At 41.0% G+C, this 23,276-nt stretch overlaps 2 long non-coding RNA genes across 2 annotated transcripts; both read right to left on the bottom strand.

The window, feature by feature from the left end:
- Window positions 1–14,358: 14,358 nt before the first annotated feature.
- LOC124396078 lies at window positions 14,359–15,388 on the bottom strand. The gene is made up of 3 exons (XR_006927717.1): window positions 15,007–15,388; window positions 14,592–14,648; window positions 14,359–14,400 (listed from the first exon to the last, which is right to left on the bottom strand). It is a non-coding gene; the product is annotated as an uncharacterized LOC124396078 (long non-coding RNA).
- Window positions 15,389–21,851: 6,463 nt separating this feature from the next.
- LOC124396077 lies at window positions 21,852–22,707 on the bottom strand. Its single transcript, XR_006927716.1, has 3 exons — window positions 22,493–22,707; window positions 22,078–22,134; window positions 21,852–21,886 (listed from the first exon to the last, which is right to left on the bottom strand). It is a non-coding gene; the product is annotated as an uncharacterized LOC124396077 (long non-coding RNA).
- Window positions 22,708–23,276: the final 569 nt, after the last annotated feature.

Raw genomic sequence — 23,276 nt, 5'->3', positions numbered from 1 at the left:
GATAAGAGGATATACTAGCCAGAGATGTGTGAGCCCAGATAAAGACTCTCTGTATACCTTACAGACTAACATCGTAAATATTCTATAGACACTGAACAGACAAAGGAATGTGTGTGAAACAGTGTGAAAACCATCTTAACACTAACAGTGGCCACTTTAAATCATTTATGATTTAGCATCACACACCAAAACATAAAATGTTCATCCTGGGAACAGAACCGGTGACATAAACTGCAAATAAAAAGATAAAGACAAACAAAAACATACAGATTCCATTTCATTCTTTCCCTACATGCATATAATCCTTCATCATCACCACTCCAATCGAGGCTTTTATGGCCTGTCTTACCATCGTCATCAAACATGGCAACATACAAAGTACAATTCCAACAATCAATAAAAGAATCATTCCTAAAACAAAATAGTGTTCAAGACTTGTACTTGCACTTGTTCTACTATAAAGAAAGTGTGAGTGTTAAGATGGTTTTACACTGTTTCACACACATTCCTTTGTCTGCTCAGTGTCTATAGAATATTTACGATGTTAGTCTGTAAGGTAAACAGGGAGTCCTTATCTGGACTCACACATCGCCAGCTAGTATATCCTCTTGTCTAAACAGGAAACAACTAGGTCAGGTTCCTTTTCTTTGTATGTGTATATAAACGTTTTGCCGCCTGCAATAAACTGAAGAGGAAGCATTTGCTGTGTGCAGTGTGATTCTTCCCTGATCAGAAAGGCCTACGGGCATCGCAGATCGTATGGAAAACCTCTCCAAGAATTAGGTTTCGTTTGGGCAGGATAAAAATCTAACAGTTTTGGTGTCAGAAATGGGATACTTTTGGCAATATCCAAAAAGGGAAATCACGCATCAAGGTAAGTTTTTTAAGATACTTCCTTGTTTGCGGGGATTGTCCCGTATGCCAGCCAATAGGGGCTGCATATGTTTTCGTGTCTTGGTTATGCATTAATTGTTGAATTAATGATAATTTCCTTTGGTGGGATGATTTCGTCGCGACATTGGTTTCCTCACCTTAGATGTAAGATGCAAGATTAGAAGATGTTTTTTACGGTCTGTCTAATATAGGCGATATTGTCTGAAGTATCCAAAAGAATAGATAAATGAAAAATTAATTGTTTAAAAAAAAAAAAAAAAAGTGAGAGAAAAGTGAAAAGGAACTAAAGAAAAACAGACATTTTGAAAAAACTTTAAAATTTTTCAAAAGACTTCAATCTTGTTTTGGCTTTATAGTCTATTTTTTTCTCCTAGCTAACAAAATTTGTGATACAATTGGAAAGATTGGATTACTTTTTTTGTTTGATGACTGCGATCCCCCTGGTGCCTAGTGTTGTGTGTATTGTCTGTGTATTAAGTGTTGTGTGTCTGTTCTTTGTTCTGTGTTAAGGAGATGGGTCATAACGTTTCTCGCCCATTGCCGGAAGAAAATCCCAAAGATTGGATGTATAGGAATAGTGCCGGTTACTGGACTAATCCTTATTTAGATAATTTGGCAGGGTGGAGTGAATGCATGTCGCAGGTAGATAATAAAAGACCCGCGATATGGAAAATGCGTATTCTATGGTGAACGGTGGATGGGGCGATTCGAATTGGGACTATACTTATATGCGTGAGTCCTATGATAAATGGGTAAATATGAAGAAGTACTGGGACAAAGGTCCAGAAAGAGTCAATGCTTCTAAATGCTCTTTGAATAAGAAACAATCGCCTCCACCATACAATTCGACACCGTCTACTAGCCCTGGTCTTTATCCTGCGCTGCCTGTTGCTACGTCTTTACAGCCTGCTTTTGCATTTGTACGAGAGCGAAATGAAATTCATGTTAAACCAGCGAAAGCTAGTGATATTGATGCTATATGTAGGAGTCTTCCTATTCCAACTAACCCCACAAAATATGTACAGATCTTGAAAAGCCACACTCGGTACGCACAGTTAACGGGCCCTGATTTTAAAACTATTCTTTTGTGTACTTTGGGAGACAATGTTACAGAGGAGTTGATCATAGAAAAATGTCCGACCCTCGCGCGAGTTAATGATGCCATTACAGGCGAGGGCACGGCCGCGAATCGTCACCAGATTTTTTGGGAAAACGACGCCAATGTAATGCAAATGTATAATGACTTAAAGGATTTTCTGGATAACAGAATAGCATCCAAGCGTGACATTTCACATGCAGCTAACACTAAGCAGGGGTTTAAAGAAACGCCGTCTGCCTTTGTGGTGCGTTTTAAAGCAGCATGGGAGAATGAGTCTTAACTGCCAACTGATGATACACACAATGTGTTGTTTATAAATACTTGTTTGAATAACATGAAAGCTTCTCAGGCTCAACTGATTCGCATCAAGACAGACAGATTACTCGAGAAGTCGGTAGATCAGTTCTGTGCTAGAATTAGAGATTTAGATGCCGCTGGAGGTTTTCAGTCCGTTTCTGGTTTAGTTAAGTCTGAACCCACTATGTTCTTTCTGCAACAGGAAGTGGTGCATCCCAGCCACAGTACAAAACTCAAGGAGGAGGTCCTAGGAAAAAGGGGACGTTCATCTATTAGGGAATAGATAGATTTCCAATTTCATGTCTTGTAACTCACCTTTTGCCTGTAGTGACACCGACTGGTACAAATTTTTATCATAGCTTTACAATAATTCCAAACCTTTAAACCTTTTAGGAAGAGATATGATGCATAAAATGGGAATGGAGATTCTGTTTTTTGAAAGCAATGTCTCACTGTCTTTTCCTTCTGTCCTTATGCTCTCAACCGAGCCACAGCCACATCCGGAAGATTTTTTCCAAGGTAGTACAGAGGTCCTGCCCGATGAACTGAATTTAGGTGAAGTTAACCCTAAATTATGGGCCTCTCACAAAGATGAGGCAGGTTTAATCCAGGTAAAACCGTATCATGCACTCATGAAAACACACCATCCGATTTTTGTTAAACAATATCCATTGTTGAAAGAGAAGAATGTTGGCATTGCTCCAGTTTTTGACAATTTATTGTCACAAGGTGTTTTGATCGAGACACATTCACCGTATAACACACCGATTAATCCCGTCTTGAAGGCAGATAAAAAATGCTGGAGGCTAACACAAGATTTACGTGAGATTAATAAATTAGTTATTCCGTTAGCTCCTTTGGTGCCCGATGTAGCTACCATTGTTAACTCTATACCAGCGACTCAGAGATTTTTTACTGTGATTGATCTTTGTTCTGCTTTTTTCAGTGTCCCTTTGGCCTCAGAGACGCAGACACTTTTCGCATTTACCTATAGGGGACGTCAATTCACCTGGACCCGTCTTCCTCAGGGTTTTGTTGACTCACCAGCCGTATTCTCCGCTGTAGTGCACAAAACTTTGGCTGATATACACCTTCCAGAAACAACCTGCATTCTTCAATACGCAGATGACATCCTTGTCACAGGACTGACTGAGCAGGACTGCCACAAAGCATCAGTGATTGTCTGCAATGTCCTGGCTCAGGCTGGATTTAAAGCTTCACACCAGAAACTACAGTGGGTGAAGAGAAAGGTCTCATATCTGGGCCATGTGATCTCAGAAGGCCAACGTAAGATATCGCAGGACCGAGTGCAGCTTGTGACTAGGTTTTCAAGACCTCAGACTGTAAAACAGATGCAGAGCTTCTTGGGACTGGTGAACTACTGCCGAGCATGGATCCCTGACTGCGCACAGCATGATAAAATTTTGCGTAGTGCTATTGATCACAAAGCTCCTCCATCACATCTCATTCTGTGGACTCATGAAATGACTGACAGTTTTGCTGCCCTCAAGAAGGCTATACAGTCTGCTCCAGCTCTAGGTCTTCCGAATTATGCTAAGCCTTTTCACCTATATGTGCACGAACGAGGTGGTACGGCTGCGGGGATCCTAGCCCAGGAACACGGTGACAGGTATCACCCTGTTGCATATCTTTCCAAATCTTTAGACAACATAGCACAAGGGTTGCCCTCGTGCTTGCCTCGTGCTTGCATGCAGTGGCTGCTCTGATGGTCCGGGATGCTGAGAAAACGGTGCTGTCACATCCTTTGATACTGTACACCTCACATCAGGTAACAGCTATTTTACACAATCTCAACACACAACATATGACAGCACAACGTAGATCTGGTTATGAGACCACGCTCTTGGCAACGGAAAACTTAACTATTAAGCCTTCTTCTCAGCCGCATTCAGCTGTAGTAGCTCTGCGTGATCTGCTAGACGATATTGACTTAGATGGTTTTGACGACACACATGATTGCCTTAAACACATTGAACAAGAGACCTCTTGTAGGCCCGATCTTTTAGATACGGCCCTGGAAGAGGGGGATTGTCTATATGTAGATGGTTCATGTTCAAAACCTTCTGATGATGTGTATTTATGTGGATATGCGGTTGTAAGATTACCTGATGTAATAGTTGAAGCTAAATCATTACCATACACATCTGCACAAGCTGCAGAGTTGGTCACACTCACAAGAGCATGTCAGTTGTCTGAAGGTAAAGTAGTGACTATATACACTGATTCTAATTATGCTTATGGTGTTGTGCATGATTTTGCCGAAACATGGAAGCAAAGAGACTTTAAAACAGCTGATGGAAAGCCCATAGCACATTTTAATCTCATAGGTGACCTTTTAAAAGCTGTTCAACTCCCTGCCAAAGTGGCCATAGTGAAGGGTAAAGGACATGCCGTAGGTGATTCAGAGGAAATTCAGGGAAATACGTTAGCGGATAAAGTAGCTAAGAAAGCAGCAAAACAACCAGTAGATTTGGACACAGTACATACAAAGTTTTGACTTGTGCCAAAACTAACGTACATCGACCTGTACAACATACTGCGCTTACTTTTCCTGAAGCCCCTTTCCAACACCTACAGATAGATTTTACACATATGCCAGCTGTAGGAAATTTGAGATATCTGTTGGTTATAGTTGACAGATTCAGTAAGTGGCCAGAAGCATTTGCATGTGCGACAGAGAATGCTAAAACGGTTGTCAAAATATTAACAAAAGAGATCATCTCTAGGTTCGGTATTCATAGTGTGATTGAAAGTGGTAACGGCACACCTTTTGCTTCGAAAGTAACACAACTTTTGGCTAAAAGCTTAGCAATTGACTGGCATTTTAATATTCCCTATCACCCACAGTCAGCTGGAGTGGTAGAGAGAACAAACAGAACCATTAAGGAACGTATTACTAAAGCCTGCATTGAAACAGGCAGAAATTGGACTGTTGTTCTCCTGGCAGTGCTCACAGAAATGAGAATGACCCCATCTTCAACTACCAAACTGTCACCTTTTGAAATTCTAATGGGCCGGCCTTTCCCGACCCCATGGGTCAGGGGACGCACTGGCATTTCTTCCTTAGGTAACCTGGAAGTGATGGTGGACGACTATGTTTCTGCCCTGGTTGAGAAATTGAATTCTATCAGTGCTGATGTCTCACTAACTCTTCCTCTGCCCACAGATAAGCCAACACACCCTTTTGTGCCTAATCAGCAGGTCCTGATACGAAGTCTGAAGCCTACCAAGGTCGGTGAGCCGAAGTATCTGGGTCCAGCGAATGTTCTAGCTGTAACCAGAACTGGAGTTTTGACTGATTATCAGCCACAGTGGATACACGCAAGCAGGATCAAAACAGCACCCACTTATTCTATGCACTAATTGGTCTGTTGGCCCAAAAAGCCTACCTAAGTGAGTATTCAGGGCTGAAACAGTTGAGAGCCCACGGAAAGATCCTTTCTTTATAGTAGAAAGGGGGCCACCTCCGGGGTGAAGATCTGATTTACTTGACTGTTTAGTTTAGCTTACCCTGATACCTGCTCTAGGTCTAAATTCTATAACTATATGTGCATAGTTGTAACTAGACTCCGAATGTTTCTTATTCTCTTTGAATACATTATTCAGTGAGAGTAAACTGTTATGTATACCTTATAATACTGCTAATAGACATACTGAGCAAGCACTGAGAAATAAATGTCTCATGACGTCTTGGAGAATGTGAAACAACTGCTGAACAAAGTTTTTTTGAGAAGATCAAGAGTTTGTTTACAAGTGTTGAACACTATTTTGTTTTAGGAATGATTCTTTTATTGATTGTTGGAATTATACTTTGTATGTTGCCATGTTTGATGATGATGGTAAGACAGGCCATAAAGGCCTCGATTGGAGTGGTGATGATGAAGGACTATATGTATGTAGGGAAAGAATGAAATGGAATCTGTATGTTTTTGTTTGTCTTTGTCTTTTCATTTGCAGTTTGTGTCACCGGTTCTGTTCCCCGGATGAACATCTTATGTTTTGGTGTGTGATGCTAAATCATAAATGATTTAAAGTGGCCATTGTTAGTGTTAAGATGTTTTTTACACTGTTTCACACACATTCCTTTGTCTGCTCAGTGTCTATAGAATATTTACGATGTTAGTCTGTAAGGTAAACAGGGAGTCCTTATCCGGACTCACACATCGCCAGCTAGTATATCCTCTTGTCTAAACAGGAAACAACTAGGTCAGGTTTCTTTTCTTTGTATGTGTATATAAACGTTCTGCCACCTGCAATAAACTGAAGAGGAAGCATTTGCTGTGTGCAGTGTGATTCTTCCCTGATCAGAAAGGCCTACGGGCATCGCAGATCGTATGGAAAACCTCTCCAAGAATTAGGTTTCGTTTGGGCATGATAAAAATCTAACAGAAAGGATCTTTCCATGGGCTCTCAACTGTTTCAGCCCTGAATACTCACTTAGGTAGGCTTCTTAGGCCAACAGACCAATTAGTGCACAGATTAAGTGGGTGCTGTTTTGATCCTGCTTGCGTGTATCCACTGTGGCTGATAATCAGTCAGAACTCCATTTCAGGTTACAGCTAGAACATTCGCTGGACCCAGATACTTCGGCTCACCGACCTTGGTAGGCTTTAGACTTCGTATCAGGACCTGCTGATTAGGCACAAAAGGGTGTGTTGGCTTATCTGTGGGCAGAGGAAGAGTAAGTGAGACATCAGCACTGATAGAATTCAATTTCTCAACTAGGGCAGAAATGTAGTCGTCCACCATCACTTCCAGGTTACCTAAGGAAGAAATACCAGTGCGTCCCCTGACCCATGGGGTCGGGAAAGGCCGGCCCATTAGAATTTCAAAAGGTGACAGTTTAGTAGTTGAAGATGGAGTCATTCTCATTTCTGTTAGTACTGCCGGGAGAACAACAGTCCAATTTCGGCCTGTTTCAATGCAGGCTTTAGTAATACGCTCCTTAATGGTTCTGTTTGTTCTCTCTACCACTCCAGCTGACTGTGGGTGATAGGGAATATTAAAATGCCAGTCAATTGCTAAGCTTTTAGCCAAACGTTGTGTTAACTGCACACCTTTTGCTTTGAAGGTATCACTTTCAATCACACTAGGAATACCAAACCTAGATATGATCTCTTTTGTTAATAATTTGACAAACGTTTTAGCATTCTCTGTCGCACATGCAAATGCTTCTGGCCACTTACTGAATCTGTCAACTATAACCAACTGGTATTTCAAATTTCCTACTGGTGGCATATCTGTAAAATCTATCTGTAGGTGTTGGAAAGGGACTTTACTGCGGCCAACTCGGCAGCTTGTGCAGATGTGTATGGTAATGATTTAGCTTGAACTATTACATTAGGTAATCTTATAAACGCATATCCACATAAATACACACCATCAGAAGGTTTTGAACATGAACCATCTACATATAAGCAATCCCCCTCTTGATCGGGCCAACAAGAGGTCTCTTGTTCAATGTGTTTAAGGCAATCATGTGTGTTGTCAAAACCATCTATGTCAATATCGTCTAGCAGATCACGCGGAGCTACTACAGCTGAATGAGGCTAAGAAGGCGGCTTAATAGTTAAGTTTTCCATTGCCAAGAGTGTGGTTTCATAATTAGATCTACGTTGTGCTGTCATATGTTGTGTGTTGAGGTTGTGTAAAATAGCTCTTACCTGATTTGAGGTGTACAGTATCAAAGGATGTGACAGCACCGTTTTCTCAGCATCCCGGACCATCAGAGCCGCAGCAGCCACTGCACGCAAGCATGAGGGCAACCCTTGTGCTATGTTGTCTAAAGATTTGGAAAGATACGCAACAGGGCGATATCTATCACCGTGTTCCTGGGCTAGGATCCCCGCAGCCGTACCACCACGTTCGTGCACATAGAGGTGAAAAGGTTAAGTATAATTCGGCTGACGAGTCAACTAAACCCTAAGAAAGACATGTTCAGGTGAATTGATGTCTCCTATAGGTAAATGCGAAAAGCATCTGCGTCTCTGAGGCCAAAGGGACACTGAAAAAAGCAGAACAAAGACCAATCACAGTAAAAAAATCTGAGTCTCTGGTATAGAGTTAACAATGGTAGCTACATCGGGCACCAAAGGAGCTAACAGAATAACTAATTTATTAATCTCACGTAAATCTTGTGTTAGCCTCCAGCATTTTTTTCTGCCTTCAAGACAGGATTAATCGGTGTGTTATACGGTGAATGTGTCTCGATCAAAACACCTTGTGACAAATTGTCAATTATTGGAGCAATGCCAACATTCTTCTCTTTCGACAATGGATATTGTTTAACAAAAAATCGGATGGTGTGTTTTCATGAGTGCATGATACGGTTTTACCTGGATTAAACCTCCCTCATCTTTGTGAGAGGCCCATAATTTAGGGTTAACTTTACCTAATTTTGGTTCATCAGACAGGACCTCTGTACTACCCTGGAAGAAATCTTCTGGATGTGGCTGTGGCTCGGTTGAGAGCATGAGGACAGAAGGAAAAGACAGTGAGACATTGGTTTAAAAAAACAGAATTTCCATTCCCATTTTATGCATCATATCTCTTCCTAAAAGGTTTAAAGGCGAGTTTGGAATTATTGTAAAGCTATGAAAAAATTGTACCAGTCGGTGTCACCACAGGCAAAAGGTGAGTTACAGGACATGAAATTGGAACTCTATCTATTCCCTAATAGATGAACTTCCCCTTTCTCCTAGGACCTCCTCCTTGAGTTTTGTGCTGAGCCTGGAATGCACCACTTCCTGTTGCAGTGAAGAGCATAACGGGTTAACTTAACCTGGAGCATAGTAGAAACCTCTAGCAGGATCTAAATCTCTAGGAAAAAGTATCTAGATGTGACACAATTTCACTCCATAATGCCAAATGATCTAAATAAGGATTAATTCAATAACCGGCACAATTCCTATACATCCAATCTTTGGGATTTTCTTCCGGCAATAAGCGAGAAATGTCATGACCCACCTTCTTTACGCAGAACAAAGAACAGACACACAACACTAGGCACCCAGTGGATCGCAGTCTTCAAACAAAAAAGTAATCCAGTGTCTCCAATTGGATCACAAATTCTGTAAGTTAGGAGAAAAAAATAGAATATAAAGCCAAAACAAGATTAAAGTCTTTTGAAAAATTTTAGTCTTTTCAAAATGTCCGTTTTCCTTTAGTTCCTTTTCTCTTTTCTCTCACTTTGTTTATAAAAAAAAAAAAAAAAAAAAAAATTTATTTATCTATTTTTTTCGGGCATATAAATTATTGTGGATTCTTTTGGATACTTCAGACAATATCGCCTATATTAGACAGACCGTAAAAAACGTCTTCTAATCTTGCATCTTACATCTAAGGTGAGGAAAACAATGTCGCGAAGAAATCATCCCACCAAAGGAAATCATCATTAATTAAACAAATAATGCATAACCAAGACACGAACACACATGCAGCCCTATTGGCTGGCAAACGGGACAATCCCCACAAACAAGGAAGTATCCCAAAACTTACCTTGATGCGTGATCTCCCTTCAGATATTGCCGGAAAGTATCTCACTCCTGAAACCAAAACTGTTTTTATCATGCCCAAACGAAACTTAATTCTTGGAGAGGTTTTCCATACGACCTGCGATGCCCATAGTGCCTTTGTGATCAGGGAAGAATCACACCGCACACAGCAAATGTTCTTCTTCGGTTTATTGCAAGCAGCAGAACGTATATATACACACATTGGAGAGAAAGCTGACCTAAAGTTGTTTCCTGTTTAGATAAAAGGATATACTAGCAGAGATGTGTGAGCCCAGATAAAAACTCTGTATACCTTACAGACTAACATTGTAAATATTCTATGGACAATGAACAGACAAAGGAATGTGTGTGAAACAGTGTGAAAACCGTCTTAACACTAACACTGCTACATTACGATCTTCGTTGTCCTCAACATTTTTTCTTACAGGGCACAATTGTCCACCCCTGCCCAGAGCTGTGGAGACTGTGGCCCATGAGGGGGTACAGCTCTGAACTGCCGGTCTTTCCACTGAAGTGGTAGAGACCCTCCTCCATCCAGAGCTCCCTCCACAAGGAGGTTGTACGGCACTAGATGGCACCCGTTTACAGCATGGTTGTGATTGGCACCAACTGGATTCAGTTAACTGCCTGGTTTGTTTAGTGCTGGAATTCCTTCAAGAACAGTTCACCAAAGGGTTGGATCCTTCTACCCTTAAAGGCTACGCGTCCACCATTTTGGCGTATCGTGCCCCCCTGGTGGGGCAGTCACTGGGTAGAACTCGCTAGTGACTTATTTCTTTCCAGTACCCGTTACCTAGAGGCTCTATCTGAGTCTCCCTTCAAGCTGTTGGCCGAGGCATCCTGGAGGTTTCTTACAGTCAAGACTGTGTTCCTCCTGGCCATTTCCTCTCTCAAGAGAGTGGGGGATCTTCAGGCCCTTTCTGTTGCCCCCTCTTTCCTGGAGGGGACTTCATAAATGGCCAGTGCCTTACTTTATCCTAACACAGGGTATGTTTCCAATATACCCTTGGGCGTCCTATGACCTGCTATGCTCCAGGCATTCTCTTCCTTCACCTTTCCACTCCCCATACCAGGAAAAGCTGGACTGACTATGTCCGGTGCAATCACTGGCCATATATGTCTACAGAACTGTCTGTAGAGAAAGTCAGAGCAACTGTTCATCTGCTATGGCCCTCTGAGGATAGGCTTCCCTGAGAACCAGGAGACGCTCAGCAAATGGATTGTGGATGCGATTTCATCCTCATACGAGTCCTCTGGTCGCCCTGCTCCTTTGAGAGCTCACTTGACCCAGAGTGGACAACGTAGAAGCATTCCCAAAGCATTGTTGACACTGCATCTTGTTCCCTCAGGGAACCATGGTTACATACCTAATCTGGAGATGTTCTTCATCCTCCTCTGTGCCCTGGTCAACTGTGACTTTCAATGTTGTTTTCCCAGGTATCAGAACCTTCTGTTGGCTTACACCATAACATCAACAACATATTATTTACAAAAAATAAAAATAAAATAAAAATGACTGTTACTTACTCTTTATTAACTGAATATGAAATTATATCTCACCTGCACTGGAAAAATGTGAAAAATAAACTTCCACGTATACATACTTCCGATCATGTTGCACTTTTATCAACATCATGACCTAAGATTAAAGAGAAAACAAATTACCATAACAGCTAATGTGAATGTTATCGAGAATGGAAAAAAAATGTAAGCTGAAAACCAAGCACTCTCATGGGTCACAACTAAAACCTAGACATAAACTTAGACTTAAACTTAGACTCTGCATATTAGTAACCATGTCTGCAAAACATTAGGCTATTAGACAGACTGCATTGCAGGATAAAATATATTACCTCAATGGCATTAGTTTATGGGAGCTGAACAGAAGGTTTCTTGAACAGAGTCACCACTTCAGTTTGATGGCAAAACACAAATTTTCAGAAATACGGTGAATGGAAAGAAGGTTAGGTAATTTTAGTTTGTTTACATCGACAAAACCCCCAGGCACTTGCTCGACAAAATTAAGAAACAATGAGTTACATTCAACACCATGTTCGCTATAGTCATTTACAGACTCAATAACGTAACAGCTTCGACAAAACATGTTTGTCAGAAAATATTAAACATTCTAAAATAGTTTTTTAATAAAAATGCTTTTATGTACCTAAGTCAAGTCAAGTTTATTTATATAGCGCTTTTCACAACAGACATTGTCTCAAAGCAGCTTTACAGAAATCAACAGTCAAGGTGAATGGTGTGCATTTATCCCTGATGAGCAAGCCATGGCGACTGTGGCAAGGAAAAACTACCTTAGATGTTATGAGGAAGAAACCTTGAGAGGAACCAGACTCAAAAGGGGAACCCATCCTCATTTGGGTGTTTGATCATAAATCTTTCAACAATACAGAACACTGGTGAGAGAGAACTAACATGAGCACTGGAGTATAAGATTTTAAGTAATGTTCTTTCTACAGTCTTTGGTATAAAAGTAGGAGCTATGAATATACTCCAAAACACAACACAGCCGGGAGTATCCCATAACACAAACCGTAGACTTCAGAAATTTGCTGTGTAAGGGTAAAAGAATGTTTCTCTTCCCCCAATTACCCATTTCTTTATCCCAGATATGTTTGCATATTCAGCATTTTTGACAAGAAGTGATGTGTTACAAGGGTATCTGCAAGAGTGTAAGGGAAAGTGTACAGGACTGAGGTGAGACCTGTATGTTGTATATTTTAGAGACAGTGGCATTGAAAAAAGACAGGAGGCAGAGAGTGACAAGAATGGACAGGATTAGAAACGAGTTCATTAAAGCCGTGCATGTAGGACGTTTTGGAGAAAAGGTGATGGGGGGGTAGATTGAGATGGTTTGGTAATGTGCAATGGAGAGACATACTTTAGACTCTATATACTATATAGGTAGAAGAATTCTGAGGATAGAGCCACCAAGTGGGAGAAAAAGATGAAGGCCAAGTAGGAGGTTTATGGATGTGGTGAGGGAAGACATGGTTTGAAAGAGGCAGATGCAGAGGACAGGGTAGTATGGAGATAAATGATCTGCTGTTGCGACCGCTAATGTGAGCAGCTGAAAGAAGATGATGATCACAGAAACTACAGTTAAATGCGTGTCTTACTGCAAGTAGATTTGTCTTTAAGACCCACTTTTTACCTTTTGTGAGAGTGATTATGAGGCCTGCAACTTCTTCCTCTGGATACTAGGAACATTAACAGTCTGAAATACTATGATTAGAGGAATATACTTATATACTCTTCTCTGTGTGACCATTCAAAATCTAATTGAAAACTGAGTTGGCTCAGAGGTAGGAAATACCGCATTTTCACTCTTTGTGTGCATTGCATGTGTGTGCGTGTGTGTATGCACTGTCATTTGGAAAGGTAAAACATATGTTGAACATCCCATTCGCTAATGTCTGTAAAACACCATTTGTTGATAGAAGGAAATATGGCTCATTGGCACAGTGATCAATAACAAGTGCATGTTCCTTTTGACTTTAGTCAAAAATTCTCTCATAGTTTAAATTGCTATGTGTTGTACATTAAAATGTATTTATTTCTTTTGGCATGTGGGTTTTTTTTATATGCAAGGAGACACACAAGACTGACTTTAAGCAACTAGCTGTCATAATGATACAAGGTAAAGTCAACTAGAGAAAAATAACAAAGTAAATTGTAGATGGAAAATACATCTATAAAATACAATATTACTAGTTTAAACATTACCCAAAAATAGTTCTGTCACAATCATTTGTTTACTAACATGTACAAAGTACATACATGCATTGCAGCTAACCTTTCAGAGTTGAGTTGCCAGATCACTGCATTGCATAATTTGACAATTTTGTATTAATAAGCAATACACTCCATATAGCTTAACATGTTTAATATTATTTACTGACCTCGCTAACATGCTTGACCTCCTAGTCAGTTAGATGCTCTCATGGGTGACCACCCACTCTTAACATTGGAGCACTAAATGTATTATATTCTCCCAATTCCATCTCTGCACACTCACTCTCACCTAGGGAGACTGAACCAAATGCATAATTTAAGAAGTCCTTAATCTGAAATGGCATTCCCATTCAGTAGGCAGCAGACTGCACTTTATGATGTCAGCTTTCTTCCACAAAGGTCAATGGGAGTTTCTCTTGCCCGCTCACTCTCTTTCTCTCTAAAACTGCAAGGTTTGATGTAATGCACTTCATGGACTGAGATCATGACACTTGGTGGTATCATAACCATTCAGTTTCTTTTAATTCTCTAGGTGCAAGCTAGATTAATGCTAGTCCAGCACTGTGCAGTATTATAATAATCCTTTAAATGGTTATTCTTCTGAAAATAGTAATTTTTATAACAGAAAATTAAATCAGTTTTTATTTGCTAGTTCCTTAAGGCAAAACAAAACAAATAAAAAAATAAAATGGTGTGTGTGTGTGTGTATATATATATATATATATGTAGTGGGTTCGCTCTGCGTTGTGTATGTTTTTAAATGAAAAGACTCCACACGGTACAATTGTCGTATGATTTACTTCCAGCTTCTGTATTCTCCAATCACTGTATTGAAACAGACACCATCAGATAATAAATGGCGAATCTCTGGTCTAGCCGTGCCTCTCATCGCTATCGCATTCGGCAAAAGAGAGAGGGCGCACGGAAAATAGACAATTTCTAAACTATAATAATAATATAACATCGAAAGAAAGAAAAATACAGAAAAATAAAATACCAATGATCCAATTACATACCTGTATTGAAACAGACACCATCAGATAATAAATGGCGAATCTCTGGTCTAGCCGTGCCTGTCAATCATTACATATTCTTTTAATGTACTGTATATTAATTTAACAAAAAAAATACATGGATACATGGAACTTCTCATGGATCATTGAAATAAAATGCATCTTTAATTAACCAAATTTATAGCAATGAAATTATTCATTTTACTCAATTTAACTAAAGGATGCCGCACGTGTAATGGCGGCCATTACCTGAAATAATTATGAAATTAACTATACACATTATTACATTCATTAAATAACTTACTAAATGTAAATCAAAAGAAAAATGAACAAATAATCATGTTTAACACAAAAATTCCTTAACCGATTAGTATTTATTATATTCTAAAACTTTTCCCGAAGAGCTGATAAATCATACCTCTCATCGCTATCGCATTCGGCAAAAGAGAGAGGGCGCACGGAAATGACGTCATCTCTACCTTTGCGTGTACACGTGAGAGTATTCTACCTGTGACCACGTGACCGTGCATCATTCCTGTAATCGCCAATATAAATTTCAAAATAAAGAAAGAAAACTCACACCTCAATGCCACTGATCAATTGTAACTCTAATAATGTAGTGTGACACCATTACACTTGCCACATTCACACCCACTGGTTTCACACTACAATATTCAACAGATCATGACTTTCCAGTACTGTCATCTCAAACTCCCTATACAGCTATAAAGCTATCTTATTAAAGATTCAGATACACCAAGGGTAGCTAACCCCCAATCTACCATTTGAAAAACCATGCCATATACACAGTCTCAAATATGACGCACACCAACAGTCAATAAAAAAACTAAAGATCTTTCTTCCACCCAGAACAAGTGGATAGACGTGACACAAAAACACGATGTAGGGGGAAAAAAAAAAAAAAAAAAAATTGATTTTACACTTCTAACACAGGACAAACCCGTTGGTTCGACATTATCTGTATCAATCTGCTCACAGGTTTAATAATTCTACCAAACCTCGTGCGCGTACCTCGCCGCTCAGGAGACTCTGCCGCAAACCGGGAAAAATCAACATGTTGAGATGAGCCCCCAGGTTCCTCTTCCAAAACATCACAACCCTGATCTGCAACAGCCATTACAATTTGTGATACTGAGTCACCAGTCTGAGCATCTAGTTTAAGCGGTGTCTCCCCGTTTGATGTGCAGCACAAGGACACTGAAGCATTAGACGAACTGTCGGAATCATCCTGACATCCCGTCCCTTCATCTTGTCTAGTGTGCTGCCCTGCCTCATGAATCCCAATCTCATGTTCAACACTGTTGATCACATCCACCGTTTCACCTGTACCCATTCCCTCAACCTCATTCAAGTCAGCAATCCATTGAGAAGTCCTGTCTTCAGTATCACTGTCCTGAGAGTCCGATTGTGACAAATCACCGTTTGAACTTAAGTCACACTCTAAATCCACTGAGTCATCCCAAGCAGGCAATGGTAAGAAGTTCACAGGCATTAACAAATTCCGATGGACAACTTTGACACCTCCTGTAACAGGATGACGAATCTTGTATGTATTCAAAGAACAGTTCTTACTCACTACAACATACACTGTGCTCTCCCAACGGTCAGCTAATTTCCTTTTTCCTTTCTCCCCTTTGTTCGCTATGAGGACTCTATCACCCAACTCCAACAAATGACCCTTGCACTTTCGATTGTAATAATCAGCCTGTTTGTTCTGATGTTGGTGTGCATTTTGTTGTGCAAGTGACATTGCCTCTCTCAAATCCCTTCCCATGGACTGGACATATTTACTCACGTCAACATTTTCACCATCCAAAATCACACTCTCAAACAGAACATCCACTGGCAACCTCGGGGAATGGCCAAACATCAAAAAGAAAGGTGGATAGCCAGTAGTCTCATGCCTAGTACAATTGTACAAAAAAGTCAGTGTATTTAGCATCTGAGGCCAGTTAACTTTAGACCTCGGAGGCAGAGACCTAATCATATCACCAAGAGTACGATTAAACCTTTCAGTTTGACCATTACCCATAGGGTGATAAGGAGTAGTATGGGATTTGGCAACACCCGATAATGTCAACATTTCTGCAATCAAAGAACTTTCAAAGTTTGCACCCTTATCTGAATGGATACGAGCCGGGAAACCATATACACAGAAAAAATTGTTCCACAGTACACGGGCAACAGACTTGGCAGTTTGATTAGGACAAGTGTACGCACAGGCAAGTTTAGTGAAGTGATCGGTTACTACCAACACATCAACCGACTTGTTATTGACATTCTCAGCTGTCCAAAAATCGACACAAACCAACTCTAATGGTGCTGTTGTAGTTATCGACACAAGTGGAGCTCTGGCCTCTGGTTCAGGAGTTTTACTCAATACACATCTCTTGCATTGCGACACGTACAATTTTGTATCATGCTCCAAAGAATTCCAGTAGAATCTCTGCCGTGCAAGCCAAAGAGTGCGGTGCTGGCCCTGATGACCTGCATTATCATGCACCCCTTTTAGAACCAAACCTCTCAAGACCGCCGGTACAACATACTGAAAAATCTTTTTCTTGGTTAGTGGGTTCTTAGACACCCGGTAAAGTATGCCTAACTTGATTGTGAATTTACCCCATTGTTTCAGTGTTCGTACAGTTTCCTCTGACTCCTCAACTTTCTCTCGCCTACTAGGCCGTCTACCACGCTCTACAAAGAACCTCACCCTACTCACAACTGGATCCAGACGCTGCTTGTCAAGCAATTCAGCATGCGTAAGCTTATCAATTGGGTACTGCATGTCATCCTCCAAACCCCTCAAATGCTGAACATACGCGACTGCTCTAGTTGCAGCGGCTTCCTCCCAGTGGCTATGAACTAGGTTAGACACTTCCTGACACGTCTGCGACGCAGGCATTTTCTTAAATCCCTCTTCTTTTTCACGTACACAGGACAAATGAAACATATCCTGCACTCGCCCAACCCCAAGCGTCTCCGCTTCATGCTTTAGAATATCATATGGGGTTCTCGTTAGTCTGTGCAAAATCTTAGAAGTAGCGAAAGGCTCCCGACTCAATGCATCGGCTACCACATTCTTCGGTCCCGGTATGTACTGAATATCAAACTCAAAAAGAGCCAACTTCGCGACCCATCTCTGCTCGCAGGCATCAAGCTTTGGCTTGGTCAAAATATACTTGAGCGGGTTGTTATCCGTCCAAACCGTAAATCTGTGCCCACGGAGCCAATGACTGAATTTATCGCAAATGGCCCACTTCATGGCCAGAAATTCAAGTCTATGAGCCGGATACCTGGACTGGGCATGGTTAAGAGACTTCGAAGTGAAAACAATTGGTCTTGCTACAGCATGACCCTCCTGTACTTGGGAAAGCACAGCCCCAAGACCACTCATCGAAGCATCCACAGACAGAATAAATGGCTTCGAGAAGTCAGGGTGAGCAAGTAAAACTTGCTTCACCAGCATCATCTTCAAATTCACAAACGCCTGTCTACATTCATCTGTCCAATCACCAGGGGTGAGTTTCCGGACAGCCCCGGACCTCTTACCTATGCCCCTCATCTTCCTAGGTTTCTTTTGGCCCGTTGTTAACTGAAAAAGAGGCTTTGCAATCATTGAGCAATTCTCGATAAAGTGCTGATAATATATAACCATCCCCAAAAAGGACCTAATTTTACCCACGGAAGGAGTGACACCATCAGCTTCCATTAAGTGTTCCTCAGACACACCCACAATAGCCTCCACCTTCATTGGATCACTAGCCACGCCCTCCTGTGAAACGATGTGACCCAAAAATTTCACAGATCTCCGTAAAAACCTACACTTTGAGGGTGATAGCTTTAAATTATGATCCCTGAGACGTCGAAACACCATCTCAAGTCTCTGCAAACATTCTTCCTCATTCTTACCGAAAACCAACAGGTCATCAAGGTAACAGAGCAAGCTCAAAAAATTTTGATCACCAAAAATAGTTAGCATCATCCTCATGAATGTTGGGACTGTTGCACAGACCCTGTGGCAAGCGGTTGTACTCATGCAAACCAAGGGGAGAACTGAAAGCTGTAAACTTTTTGTCCTCCTCATGCAAAGGAATGTTGTAGTACCCCGATGTTAAATCCATGGTACTAAACAAAGCATTCCCCCCCAGTGCTGCTAGCACATCCGCCTGGTGAGGTAGAGGATGTGCGTCCCTCACCGTCCGAGCGTTCAGCCACCTAAAGTCAGTGCACAGCCGCAAGTCCCCATTCTTCTTCCAAACCAATACCAACGGTGATGCAAATTCGCTGGTTGATTTTCTGATGATCTCTCTTTGTTCCATTTCATCTAAAGTCTGCTTCAGCTTGTGGTAATGAGCAGGTGATAGTCTCCGATAAGGTAAGCGAACGGTCTCTCATCCGTCAAGCGAATGCGATGACAGAACCCCTTCGCCTCGCCACAATCCAATGACTGTCTAGAGAAAACACACCCATATTCCTTTATCAAATCAATGAGCCTGCCTCTCCAGAAAGGTGACACCTCGCAGTCTTTAACATTTATATCCTTGAGGCCAAGCTCATCTAATCGAGTGTCACTAAGGTGCTCGACCCCAGACACTGAGCTCTTCGCTGACAAGCTACCACAAGAACTGTTGCCACTCACGGCCATGTTCTGAAAAATTTTCTGTTCTGGTACCTGTTCAAAATCTTCCAAGGCAATGCATGGACAGACATCAGCAAGTTTTGCGTTTCTGCGTAGCACAATCTCAGAGTTCGTGGGATTTATCATCCTAACTGGGAGCCAACTGTCTCCCCATAAAGGCGAGATCACTCTACCGACAAGGACATTACGATGGACACAGCGAGAAACACTAGGCTCAATTACAACCGTGCTGCCGACTGACAGTTTCAGTCCCGGTGGTAGCCGACCCCAGACAAGGTGCTCACTCATCGGTTGCAAAACCACAGTAGACTTGGACTTTAAAGTACCAACTTTGTCAGGAATAGTACTGCCCTTCCACCTCTCGATACTTGAAAGCATACGTAGAAACTGACAATCTTCACTCTGATTTGTTTGGTCTGGTTTATCCAGGACTCTCCAGAACCCCTTATTTGATTTCATCTCTCTGATCAAAGGTTTCAGCACATTGGTACCAATGATTAGCTGGTCCACCTGTCCACTCACAACAAGAACTGGAACACTAAAGCAGAACCCATACACCTCAATTTTCAGTTCACAGGTACCTACAGGACTAGTCTGCTTTCCACCACACCCAACTAGGACAATGTCCGACCGGGGAAACAACTCCTGATTCAAGATTCCAGCTTCTCTTAGCTGAGGAACTGCATCAGCACTCAAAGTAGTTGCCATGGAGCCACTGTCCAGCATTCCCCTCAAACGAACTCTGCCCTGCACCAAAACACTTGTATAAAACAGACTGTCGTTCGGCAATGACTGAATAATATTCTGAAAAATCACAGTCTTGTCTTTGCTTACACTCTCACAACAAGATGAATAAACCGACTTAACATCAGTATCCAAGGAGGATCTTACATTTTGCCCCACATTGCCCTCCCCACAATAGAGGCTCTCTAGTTTCCCTGAAGCTCATCATCTCCCCGTCTGCCAGTGCCTTCCCTGGGGACAGTCGTCTCACAATTGAAGCTCATATGCCCAGGCGAATAACACTTAAAGCAGAGATTGTACATCTTGCAATGGGCCGTAGTACTGTGATCTTTGCTGGTGCAGACTCTACAATCACGATTCCGTCTATTAGGATTCTTGGACCAACCACCTCGCACTGACTGTGTATTACAAACAAGAGTCTTCTCCAACATAGTCAAAACTTTGTCTAGAGCACCGCTATCAGCTGCTGTTGTAGTTGTTTCAGGTCTATGAGGAGGCAGAGATGTTGACTCATTAATAGGCTCAAGAACTTTGGTAGTGTGTTGACTTGTAACACGCCTTGTCACTTTCTGTTCCCTTAGCATCTCATCCAATCTCTCTTGGACCTCAGAAGCTGTCCAAGACTGTACTGGTTTGCTTTTGAATACAAGAGACAGTTCCCTTTCAGGACAGTGTCGAATAAACATTACAGCCAGTTCCCTACTTCGATTTTCTAAAGTCCTGCCCTCCTCCCTAAGGCCCTGCTCCGCCACCTCAGCAGCCTTGTTCAACCTTATCCAATAATCCAGGGGACCTTCATTGGAGAAAGGTTTCACAGAGTAGAAATCAGCTAAAGGCATACCTGAGCTACTGGAATCACTAAAGTGATGTCTCAAAACCGTGAAAACAGCATCCACGGTCGGAGTAACCGTTCTGTTGCTCAACCAGACCCTTATAATGTCCCTAGCCCTCCCCATTAATCTGTTCATTACTTCCTCAACCCTTTCCAAGCCTATCACTTCCCTTTTATTAAGGTACACCCGCATCAGTTCTTCCCACTCCATCACAGAACACTTATCAGTACCGTCTCCACGAAAATAAGGTGGTGCAGTTATTTCAGACTTCAGAACCAAATTTAACTTGGAAGCATCAATAATGGTCGTGTTCGACATTTTAGCATCAGAAACGTTAATATTTTCTCCAGAGCAACCACTAGATGGCAAACTTGAATGTCTAGTTTGAAGCAGACTGTCCCTGATAGCTTCACCAATTTCAGATCCAATTTGCCTAACAAGGTCACTCATATCACCTGAAAGTCCCGATTCATGTTTGTTATGCATGTATGGTTTTGTTATTGGACTACAGTTTATGTCAGGTCTATCCACAACTGGCGATCTAAGTCTTCCACCCCTCCCAGTGCTTGCATACTGCGGACCCATAAACTGAAAACCTCTGTCAGGTGTGGCCAGTAGTGCACCCCTTCCCCTACCAGCCATCATTTTGCTGTAATCCAATACTAAACCTTCCTCCTTGTCATCAGCCATACCAATTTCCCGAATTTTGCTTAATACACACAAAAAAAACTTTTAACCTGAAATCAAAGTGAGCTTACTGTCAAATGTCCCGCAAGTCTTTTCCAACGAAAAATGATCCCTCAAAAGATAAATAAGATAGGTCAATCCAAGCTAGTCAGTGGCAAATCGCTCCTGAAATGCAGATCAATGATGACATCAGCATGGCTCTGGCAAAGACAGCTTTGGCTCTCGCAGCTTCCCGGCGGTCAGCAATCAGCAAACCAAACGACGGCACCAATTTGTAGTGGGTTCGCTCTGCGTTGTGTATGTTTTTAAATGAAAAGACTCCACACGGTACAATTGTCATATGATTTACTTCCAGCTTCTGTATTCTCCAATCACTGTATTGAAACAGACACCATCAGATAATAAATGGCGAATCTCTGGTCTAGCCGTGCCTCTCATCGCTATCGCATTCGGCAAAAGAGAGAGGGCGCACGGAAAATAGACAATTTCTAAACTATAATAATAATATAACATCGAAAGAAAGAAAAATACAGAAAACTAAAATACCAATGATCCAATTACATACCTGTATTGAAACAGACACCATCAGATAATAAATGGCGAATCTCTGGTCTAGCCGTGCCTGTCAATCATTACATATTCTTTTAATGTACTGTATATTAACTTAACAAAAAAAATACATGGAAACATGGAACTTCTCATGGATCATTGAAATAAAATGCATCTTTAATTAACCAAATTTATAGCAATGAAATTATTCATTTTACTCAATTTAACTAAAGGATGCCGCACGTGTAATGGCGGCCATTACCTGAAATAATTATGAAATTAACTATACACATTATTACATTCATTAAATAACTTACTAACCGTAAATCAAAAGAAAAATGAACAAATAATCATGTTTAACACAAAAATTCCTTAACCGATTAGTATTTATTATATTCTAAAACTTTTCCCGAAGAGCTGATAAATCATACCTCTCATCGCTATCGCATTCGGCAAAAGAGAGAGGGCGCACGGAAATGACGTCATCTCTACCTTTGCGTGTACACGTGAGAGTATTCTACCTGTGACCACGTGACCGTGCATCATTCCTGTAATCGCCAATATAAATTTCAAAATAAAGAAAGAAAACTCACACCTCAATGCCACTGATCAATTGTAACTCTAATAATGTAGTGTGACACCATTACACTTGCCACATATATATATATATATATATATATATATATATATATATATATATATATATATATATATATAATGTGTGTGTGTGTCTGTTCTTCATCATACTTAACTTGTTCTATTAACAGAATTTAGATTTTATTTTAAGCACTAGTAAGCAAAATATAAAGCAAAGAACAGAAAATCATACATTGTTTTTTGTACAAAAGTCTATACAATATGCTTAATAATCCTAATCCTAAACATAGCTTGTCACAAAAAAAACCCATCTGCCTGAATCTGGCATTGTTCAACACAAATCCGTGGACTTATCTTTTTTTAAAGCACATCAAAACCATACAAACCATATTTCATAAAAAATTGGTCAAAATCCCAATGCAGAGCTTGTCTCAGACATCAAACACATTTTATGTTGATAAATCTAGATAAGGTGAAAGCAAAATGTATACTAAGCCCATACATCCAAATATGTTAAGATCACAGCATAACTCCATCAATTAAAGAATAACAAAGACATTGCATCATAATATGCCCGTGATAAATAATTCCTGAGCAAAGGCCAAAATTAAGACTGCA

The sequence above is a fragment of the Silurus meridionalis genome, chromosome 13 (assembly GCF_014805685.1).
Source record: "Silurus meridionalis isolate SWU-2019-XX chromosome 13, ASM1480568v1, whole genome shotgun sequence".
NCBI classification, from domain to species: domain Eukaryota; kingdom Metazoa; phylum Chordata; class Actinopteri; order Siluriformes; family Siluridae; genus Silurus; species Silurus meridionalis.
This window is presented reverse-complemented; position numbering and strand designations above follow the sequence as displayed.